The sequence below is a fragment of the Taudactylus pleione genome, unplaced genomic scaffold, assembly GCF_031769625.1.
Source record: "Taudactylus pleione unplaced genomic scaffold, aTauple2 ptg000136l, whole genome shotgun sequence".
Lineage (NCBI taxonomy): Eukaryota > Metazoa > Chordata > Amphibia > Anura > Myobatrachidae > Taudactylus > Taudactylus pleione.
The window spans coordinates 7,461,192-7,470,816 of record NW_028284538.1 but is presented as its reverse complement, the minus strand read 5'-3'; positions in this window follow the sequence as shown (position 1 = coordinate 7,470,816).

Genomic DNA, 9,625 nt, shown 5'->3' with positions numbered 1-9,625 from the left:
CACTCCAAAGTCCTGTGCAGTGTCCCAGTCCTAAAGGAGTGCTGTAGTGTTGTCCAGGGGGTGCTCTGTCCATCAGGGGTGCTCCCCCCAAGTGCTAAAAAAATAATATATTTTCTGTGTTTGTGAATTGTGTGCGCAGTAGCCGCACGTGCATCAACAAAGTAGTGCCAAGCGTGCGCCTGTGTCATAAGTAAAGGGCCGGCTGGCTTGACCGTTAAAGGGTGCTGTAACCCCCGAAAGTACACTCCAGTCCAAACCAAAAAAAAATTATTTTCTGTGTTTGTGAATTGTGTGCGCAGTAGCCGCACGTGCATCAACAAAGTAGTGCCAAGCGTGCGCCTGTGTCATAAGTAAAGGGCCGGCTGGCTTGACCGTTAAGGGTGCTGTAACCCCCGAAAGTACACTCCAGTCCAAACCAAAAAAAAAATTATTTTCTGTGTTTGTGAATTGTGTGCGCAGTAGCCGCACGTGCATCAACAAAGTAGTGCCAAGCGTGCGCCTGTGTCATAAGTAAAGGGCCGACTGGCTTGACCGTTAAGGGTGCTGTAACCCCCGAAAGTACACTCCAGTCCAAACCAAAAAAAAAATTATTTTCTGTGTTTGTGAATTGTGTGCGCAGTAGCCGCACGTGCATCAACAAAGTAGTGCCAAGCGTGCGCCTGTGTCATAAGTAAAGGGCCGGCTGGCTTGACCGTTAAGGGTGCTGTAACCCCCGAAAGTACACTCCAGTCCAAACCAAAAAAAAAATTATTTTCTGTGTTTGTGAATTGTGTGCGCAGTAGCCGCACGTGCATCAACAAAGTAGTGCCAAGCGTGCGCCTGTGTCATAAGTAAAGGGCCGGCTGGCTTGACCGTTAAGGGTGCTGTAACCCCCGAAAGTACACTCCAGTCCAAACCAAAAAAAAAATTATTTTCTGTGTTTGTGAATTGTGTGCGCAGTAGCCGCACGTGCATCAACAAAGTAGTGCCAAGCGTGCGCCTGTGTCATAAGTAAAGGGCCAGCTGGCTTGACCGTTAAAGGGTGCTGTAACCCCCAAAGTACACTCCAGTCCAAACCAAAAAAAAAATTATTTTCTGTGTTTGTGAATTGTGTGCGCAGTAGCCGCACGTGCATCAACAAAGTAGTGCCAAGCGTGCGCCTGTGTCATAAGTAAAGGGCCGGCTGGCTTGACCGTTAAAGGGTGCTGTAACCCCCGAAAGTACACTCCAGTCCAAACCAAAAAAAAATTATTTTCTGTGTTTGTGAATTGTGTGCGCAGTAGCCGCACGTGCATCAACAAAGTAGTGCCAAGCGTGCGCCTGTGTCATAAGTAAAGGGCCGGCTGGCTTGACCGTTAAAGGGTGCTGTAACCCCCGAAAGTACACTCCAGTCCAAACCAAAAAAAAATTATTTTCTGTGTTTGTGAATTGTGTGCGCAGTAGCCGCACGTGCATCAACAAAGTAGTGCCAAGCGTGCGCCTGTGTCATAAGTAAAGGGCCGGCTGGCTTGACCGTTAAGGGTGCTGTAACCCCCGAAAGTACACTCCAGTCCAAACCAAAAAAAAAATTATTTTCTGTGTTTGTGAATTGTGTGCGCAGTAGCCGCACGTGCATCAACAAAGTAGTGCCAAGCGTGCGCCTGTGTCATAAGTAAAGGGCCGGCTGGCTTGACCGTTAAAGGGTGCTGTAACCCCCGAAAGTACACTCCAGTCCAAACCAAAAAAAAATTATTTTCTGTGTTTGTGAATTGTGTGCGCAGTAGCCGCACGTGCATCAACAAAGTAGTGCCAAGCGTGCGCCTGTGTCATAAGTAAAGGGCCGGCTGGCTTGACCGTTAAGGGTGCTGTAACCCCCGAAAGTACACTCCAGTCCAAACCAAAAAAAAAATATTTTCTGTGTTTGTGAATTGTGTGCGCAGTAGCCGCACGTGCATCAACAAAGTAGTGCCAAGCGTGCGCCTGTGTCATAAGTAAAGGGCCGGCTGGCTTGACCGTTAAAGGGTGCTGTAACCCCCGAAAGTACACTCCAGTCCAAACCAAAAAAAAATTATTTTCTGTGTTTGTGAATTGTGTGCGCAGTAGCCGCACGTGCATCAACAAAGTAGTGCCAAGCGTGCGCCTGTGTCATAAGTAAAGGGCCGGCTGGCTTGACCGTTAAGGGTGCTGTAACCCCCGAAAGTACACTCCAGTCCAAACCAAAAAAAAAATATTTTCTGTGTTTGTGAATTGTGTGCGCAGTAGCCGCACGTGCATCAACAAAGTAGTGCCAAGCGTGCGCCTGTGTCATAAGTAAAGGGCCGGCTGGCTTGACCGTTAAGGGTGCTGTAACCCCCGAAAGTACACTCCAGTCCAAACCAAAAAAAAAATTATTTTCTGTGTTTGTGAATTGTGTGCGCAGTAGCCGCACGTGCATCAACAAAGTAGTGCCAAGCGTGCGCCTGTGTCATAAGTAAAGGGCCGGCTGGCTTGACCGTTAAAGGGTGCTGTAACCCCCGAAAGTACACTCCAGTCCAAACCAAAAAAAAATTATTTTCTGTGTTTGTGAATTGTGTGCGCAGTAGCCGCACGTGCATCAACAAAGTAGTGCCAAGCGTGCGCCTGTGTCATAAGTAAAGGGCCGGCTGGCTTGACCGTTAAAGGGTGCTGTAACCCACAAAGTACACTCTAGTCCAAACCCAAAAAAAAATTATTTTCTGTGTTTAGCCGCACGTATATATCAAATCGATATAACATAAATGGAGGACCAAACTTTCTCCGATAAAAATAAAATAGAGAAAGATCAAGAACCACTTCCTCCTAGTGCTGAAGCTGCTGCCACTAGTCATGACATAGACGATAACATGCCATCAACGTCGTCTGCCAAGGCCGATGCCCAATGTCATAGTAGAGGGCACATACAATCCCAAATGGCAAAGTTCAGGAAAATGACCTTGAAAAAGACATTTAAATCAGCTGAAGAGAAACGTAAACTTGCCAATATGCCATTTACGACACGGAGTGGCAAGGAACGGCTAAGGTCGATCCCTAGTATGTTCATGACTAGTGGTTCAGCTTCACATGACGATGGAAGCCCTCCTCCCACTAAAAAAATCAAAAGAGTTAAGCTGGCAAAAGCACAGCGAAGAACTGTGCTTTCTAAGAAGATATCACAAATCCCCAAGGAGAGTCCAAGTGTGGTGGTGGTTGCGATGCCTGACCTTCCCAGCACTGGACGGGAAGAGGTGGCTCTTTCCACCATTTGCACGCCCCCTGCAAGTGCTGAAAGGAGCACCCACAGTCCACTTGCTGATATGCAAATTGAAGATGTCACTGTTGAAGTACAACAGGATGAGGATACTGGTGTAGCTGGCGCTGAGGAGGAAGTTGGCGAGGAGGATTCTGATGGTGATGTGGTTTGTTTAAATCAGGCTCCGGGGGAGACAGTTGTTGTCCGTGGGATGAAAAAGCCCATCACGGTCATGCCTGGGCAGAAGACCAAACATTCCACCTCTTTGGTCTGGCAATATTTCTATCCAAATCCGGACAACAACTGTCTTGCCATATGTACCATATGTAAAGGTGAAATAAGTAGGGGTAGGGACGTCAACCACCTAGGAACATCCTCCCTTATACGGCACCTGCAGCGCGTTCATAAAAAGTTACTGTCAAGTTCAGAAACTTTGGCTAAGACCGTAAGCAGTCCAGGGACACCTAAATCCCGTTGTCCTGTTGTATCCAAGCGCCTGCAAACCACACCGTCAACTCCCTCCTCGTCAATTTCCTCCTTAGTTAGGATCGGAAGTAGTCCTGCAGGCCATGTCACTGGCATGACTGACTCTCCTATCCGGGATTCCTCCGGAGGATCCTGCATTGCTACGCCTACTGCTGCCGCTGCTGCTGTTGCTGCTGCTGGGAGTCGTTCATCATCCCAGAGAGGAAGTAGGAACACCACTACTTTTACTAAACAATTGACCCTCCAACAGTCCTTAGCGAGGAGGATGAAGTACGACAGCAGTCATCCTGAAGCAAAACGTATAACTGAGGCCTTGACTGCTATGTTGGTGTTAGACGTGCATCCGGTATCCGCCATTAGTGCAGTGGGATTTAGACAATTGATGGAGGTAGTGTGTCCCCGGTTCCAAATCCCGTCTAGATTCCACTTCACTAGGCAGGCGATACCGAGACTGTACAGAAACGTCAGAAAAAGTGTCCTCAGTGTCCTGAAAAATGCCGTTGTACACAATGTCCACTTAACCACGGACATGTGGACAAGTGGAACAGGGCAGACTAAGGACTATATGACTGTGACAGCCCACTGGGTAGATGTATCACCTTACGCAGCAACAGCAGCAGCGTCACCAGTAGCAGCATCTCAGAAATGCCAGCTCGTTACAAGGCAGGCTACGCTGTGTATCACCAGTTTCAGTAAGAGGCACACCGCCGACAACCTCTTAGAGAAACTGAGGGAAATCATCGCCCAGTGGCTTACCCCACTTAGACTCTCCTGGGGATTTGTGATATCTGACAACGCCACCAATATTGTGCGGGCATTACATCTGGGCAAATTCCAGCACGTCCCATGTTTTGCTCACACAATAAACTTGGTGGTGCAGAATTTTCTGAAAAGCGACAGGGGCGTGCAGGAGATGCTTTGGGTGGCCCGAAAAATTTCTGGCCACTTTCGCCATTCAGCGACTGCGTGCCGAAGACTGGAGCGCCAGCAAACACTCTTGAACCTGCCCCGCCATCACCTGAAGCAAGAGGTTGTGACGCGGTGGAACTCAACCCTCTATATGCTTCAGAGGATGGAGGAGCAGCAAAAGGCCATACAAGCCTATACATCCACCTATGACATAGGCAAAGGAGGGGGTATGCACCTGACTCAAGCGCAGTGGAGAATGATTTCCGTGTTGTGCAAGGTTCTCCAGCCCTTCGAACTTGCCACACGTGAAGTCAGTTCAGACACTGCCAGCTTGAGTCAGGTCATTCCCCTCATCAGGCTTTTGCAGAAGCAGCTGGAGAAAGTGAAGGAGGAGCTAAGACGGAGCGATTCCGCTCGGCATGTGGGACTTGTGGATGAAGCCCTTCATTCGCTTTGCCAGGATTCCAGGGTGGTCAATCTGTTGAAATCAGACCACTACGTTTTGGCCACCGTGCTCGATCCTAGGTTTAAAGCCTATGTGGTGTCTCTCTTTCCGGCCGACACAAGCCTGCAGAGGTGCAAAGACCTGCTGGTGAACACACTGTCAGCTGAAGCGGAACGTGACACGTCAACGGCTCCTTCTTCATTTTCTCCTGCAACTGGGGCTGCCAGGAAAAAACTTAGGTATCCTAAGCAACCCGCTGGCGGTGATGCAGGGCAGGCAGGACCAAGTTTGGACATCTGGTCCGGACTGAAGGACCTGGCAACAATTTCTGACATGTCTACTGTCACTGCATATGATACTGTCACCATTGACAGAATGGTGGAGGATTACATCGGTGACAGCATCCAAGTAGGCATGGCAGACAGTCCATACCTGTACTGGCAGGAAAAAGAGGCAATTTGGAGGCCCCTGTACAAACTGGCTCTATTTTACCTGAGTTGCCCCCCCTCCAGTGTGTACTCCGAAAGAGTGTTTAGTGCAGCCGGGAACCTTGTCAGCGAAATGCGTAGGAGGTTGCTTCCACAGAATGTGGAGAAGATGATGTTCATCAAAATGAATTATCAGCTCTTCCAGGGAGACCAGCCTCCAGAAGGTACAGAGGGACCTGTGGTGGTGGATTCAAGTGGGGACGAGTTAATACTTTGTGAGGATGAGGATGTACACACTGAAGAGGGTGAGGAATCGGTGGATGAGGAGGATGAGGATGACATCTTGCCTCCATAGAGCCAGTTTGTGCAGGGACACATTAATTGCCAGCTTGTTTTGTGGGGGCCCAAACGAACCAATCATTTCAGCCACAGTTGTGTGGCAGACCCTGGCGCTGAAATGATTGGTTTGTTAAAGTGTGCATGTCCTGTTTATACAACATAAGGGTGGGTGGGAGGGCCCAAGGACAATTCCATCTTGCACCTCTTTTTTTTCTTTGCATTATGTACAGTTTGGGGCCTAGTTTTTCAAACTGCCATCCTGTCTGCCACTGCAGTTTCACGCCTAGATGGGTCACGTGTTTGTGCCGCCCACTCGTGTCGCTTAGCATAGTCATCCAGCTACCTCGGTGCAACGTTTTGGACATAAAAACACTATTGTGAGGTGTGAGGTGTTCAGAATAGACTGGAAATGAGTGGAAATTAAGGTTATTGAGGTTAATAATAGCATAGGAGCAGAAAAACCTACAAATTCTGTGATTTTAGCTGTTTTTATGCTTTTTTTCAAAAAAATACATATCCAAAACACAAAACCCAGAACCCAAAACACGGAAGGGTGGTTTTGGCAAAACCAATCCAGATCCAAAACACGAAGAAAGATCCAGATCCAAAACCAAAACACAAAACACGAAAAGTGGCCGGTGCACACCCCTAATATATATATATATATATATATATATATATATATATATATACACATACTCTTGCATCATTAAATGCAGAGAGGAGATGCTTGTGGTTACACACATATTCGTGTCCAGTGTCTCTTTTCTCCATATGATCATATGTAAGTTGCAACAGACAAAGCCTTGAGGGTGACCAAGAACTTATTCAGTTAGCCATAGCTAATGTCCGGTCGACACCCCATAGTACCTAAGAATATACCTCCACTCCCTGCACCCTAAACCTAACACCCCCTCCCCGATGCCTAAACCTAACCTCCCCCCCTAGTAACTAAACCTAACCTCCCCGCACCCTAATCCTAACCTTCCCTCCCTGGTGCCCAACCCTAACCCTCCCCCTAGTGCCTAACTCTAAGCCTGCTACCTAATGCTAACCAACCCCTAACCCCCCGATATTTACCTTCAGGATGCCGACAGTCAGGATACTGGTGCTGGGATTCCAACATCGGTAATCAGACCGTCGGCACTCCATTGCTTTTTGAAGTTTAAGTGGCAGAAATTCAATAGGTTTTGTGAAATTTCAGATCATGTCTAAGAAGTATTAATGGGACATGTGAAACCGTAAAGTTTTTTGTCTATGGAATTTCATTGCTTTTTATAATTTATTAACCATCAGGGTTTTGAGGAGCAAACTGGGCCACCTGCAGGGCAGAAGGAACACAAATAAGCATCTCTGCATTTATTATTATTATTATTATTATTATTATTATTATTATTATTATTATTTATAAGGTGCCAAAAGGATTCCTTAGCATCACATGATGTGCAGTTATGAATATGTCTGTGGGCCTGATTTACTAAGGATCGCTACTGCGTATAAGCAATAGCGATTGCACACACAGTGCAACTGTGATAGTATGCTAATACATTGTGATCGCAGTGCCCTCGCAGTGCTGCCCAGGGATGCCCAACTTACCTTACACACATCCGTAATACTTAGCAGAATAGCAAAACCATTGGTACAATCGAGTCCCAATGCAGCCTCACGCACACTTGCACAATCCCTGACCTTACTCTGAAATTTCTAACAACAATGCACACTATGAGATGTCAAGCTGCGTATGGCATTGCTGTGGATAATTTATGCATGCTTCTGCAACGGCATTAAAACGCACTGGCACGCCTTCGTTCCGCCAACTACCCCACCGTCACCACCCACAAATGGCACTTCCTGTCAATCACTCTAAGATGGGTCTGTGTAGCCTCTGAAATCGCAGTCCCGATCACAGTGGCTAGTTAACGTCAAGCACTGCGATGCATACACATGCGCAGAATGCGACAATTGACCAATTGCATGCGTATTAGCAACTGCAATCCTTGCTGAATCAGGCCCTGTATCTGCACTTTAGAATGTGTTTACACTTTATAATGCAGTGTTTCCCAACTACAGTCCTCAGGGACCCCTAACACTTCATGTTCTGTAAATCTTCTAAAGCTGGGTACACATCTAAAGATTGTCTTTCCAACCAGCCAACTAGTTGATTGGTTGGAATGAAAATCTGGTAAGGTATGAAAGCAAATGACAATCAGCAATTTGCTCCCAAAGGCTGGAAAATGGACAAAAACCATTGTTTGAACAAATTGTTTGGCTCAAACTAGGGGTGAGCGGGTTCGGATTTCTGAAATCTGACCCCCCCGAGCCCCCCCGATCCGAGGCCGATCCGAGTCAGGCTCGACTTATCCCGCCTGACTCGGATCTCGCGGGTTTTGGATTATATAAAAGGTCCCCGCGTCGGCGCCATTTCTCACTCCGTCTGTGGACAGTGAAGAGGGAGGGTAGGAGCTAGGGCTGGCTAGGCTGTATTGTGCTGCTGTTGTCCATAGGGGCTGTGTCCACTCAGTCCATAGGGGCTGACTGGGCTGTGTTGTGCTGCTGTTGTCCATAGGGGCTGGCTGGGCTGTGTTGTGCAGTCAGTTGTCCATAGGGGCTGTGTCCACTCCAAAGTCTATAGGGGCTGGCTGGACTGTGTTGTGCAGTGTCCCATAAAGGCTGTAGTCCTAGAGGGGTGCTGTATTGTTGTCCAGGGGGTGATCTGTGTATCAGGGGTGCTCCACCAAAGTGCACTCCAGAAAAAAAATAAAATTCTGTTTGTGAATTGTGTGCGCAGTAGCCGCACATGCATCAACAAAGTAGCGCCATGCATGTGCCTGTGTCATAAATAAAGGGCCAGCTGGCTTGACCATTAAAGGGTGCTGTAACCCCCAAAGTGCACTCCAAAAAAAATAAAAATATATATTTTTTTGTGTTTGTGAATTGTGTGCACAGTAGCCGCACATGCATCAACAAAGTAGCGTCAAGCGTGCGCCTGTGTCATAAGTAAAGGGCCGGCTGGCTTGACCGTTAAAGGGTGCTGTAACCCCCAAAGTGCACTCCAAACAGAATAAAAAATTATTTTCTGTGTTTGTGAATTGTGTGCACTGTGGCTGCACGTGCATCAACAAAGGAGCAGCGCTAAGTGTGCGCCTTTGTCATAAGTAAAGGACCGTATGGCTTGTCCGTTAAAGGGTGCTATAACCCCCAAAGTGTGCTACAACAAAAATAAAATAATCTTTTTTTCTGTGTTTGTGTGTGAAATGTAGGCGCAGTAGATGCACCTGCATCCTCAAAGCAGCAGCGACAAGGGTCCGTCTGTATGTTAAATGGTGGTGTAACCCTCAAAGTGCATTCCACAAAAAATTAAAAATTCTTTTTTTTTTTCTGTATTTGTGAATTGTGTGGGCTGCAGCCACACCTGCATCCTCAAAGCAGCAGCGACAAGCATGCATCTGTCTCTTAAAAGGTGGTGTAACCCTCAAAGTGCGCTCCACAAAAAATAAAAAATATTTTTTTCTGTCTTTGTGAATTGTGTGCACTGTAGCTTCGCGTGCATCAACAAAGGAGCAGCGCCAAGCGTGCGCCTGTTTCCCATAAGTCTGTTAAAGGGTGGTGTAATTCCCAAAGTGCTCCAAAAAATAAATAACAATTTTTTTTCTGTGTTTGTGACTTGTGTGCGATGTAGCCACACGTGCATCAACATAGTAGCAGCGCCAAGTGTACGCCTGTGTCATAAGTCAAGGGCCAGTTTGGACATCTGGTCTGGACTGAAGGACGTGCCAACAATTTCTGACAAGTCTACTGTCACTGCATATGATA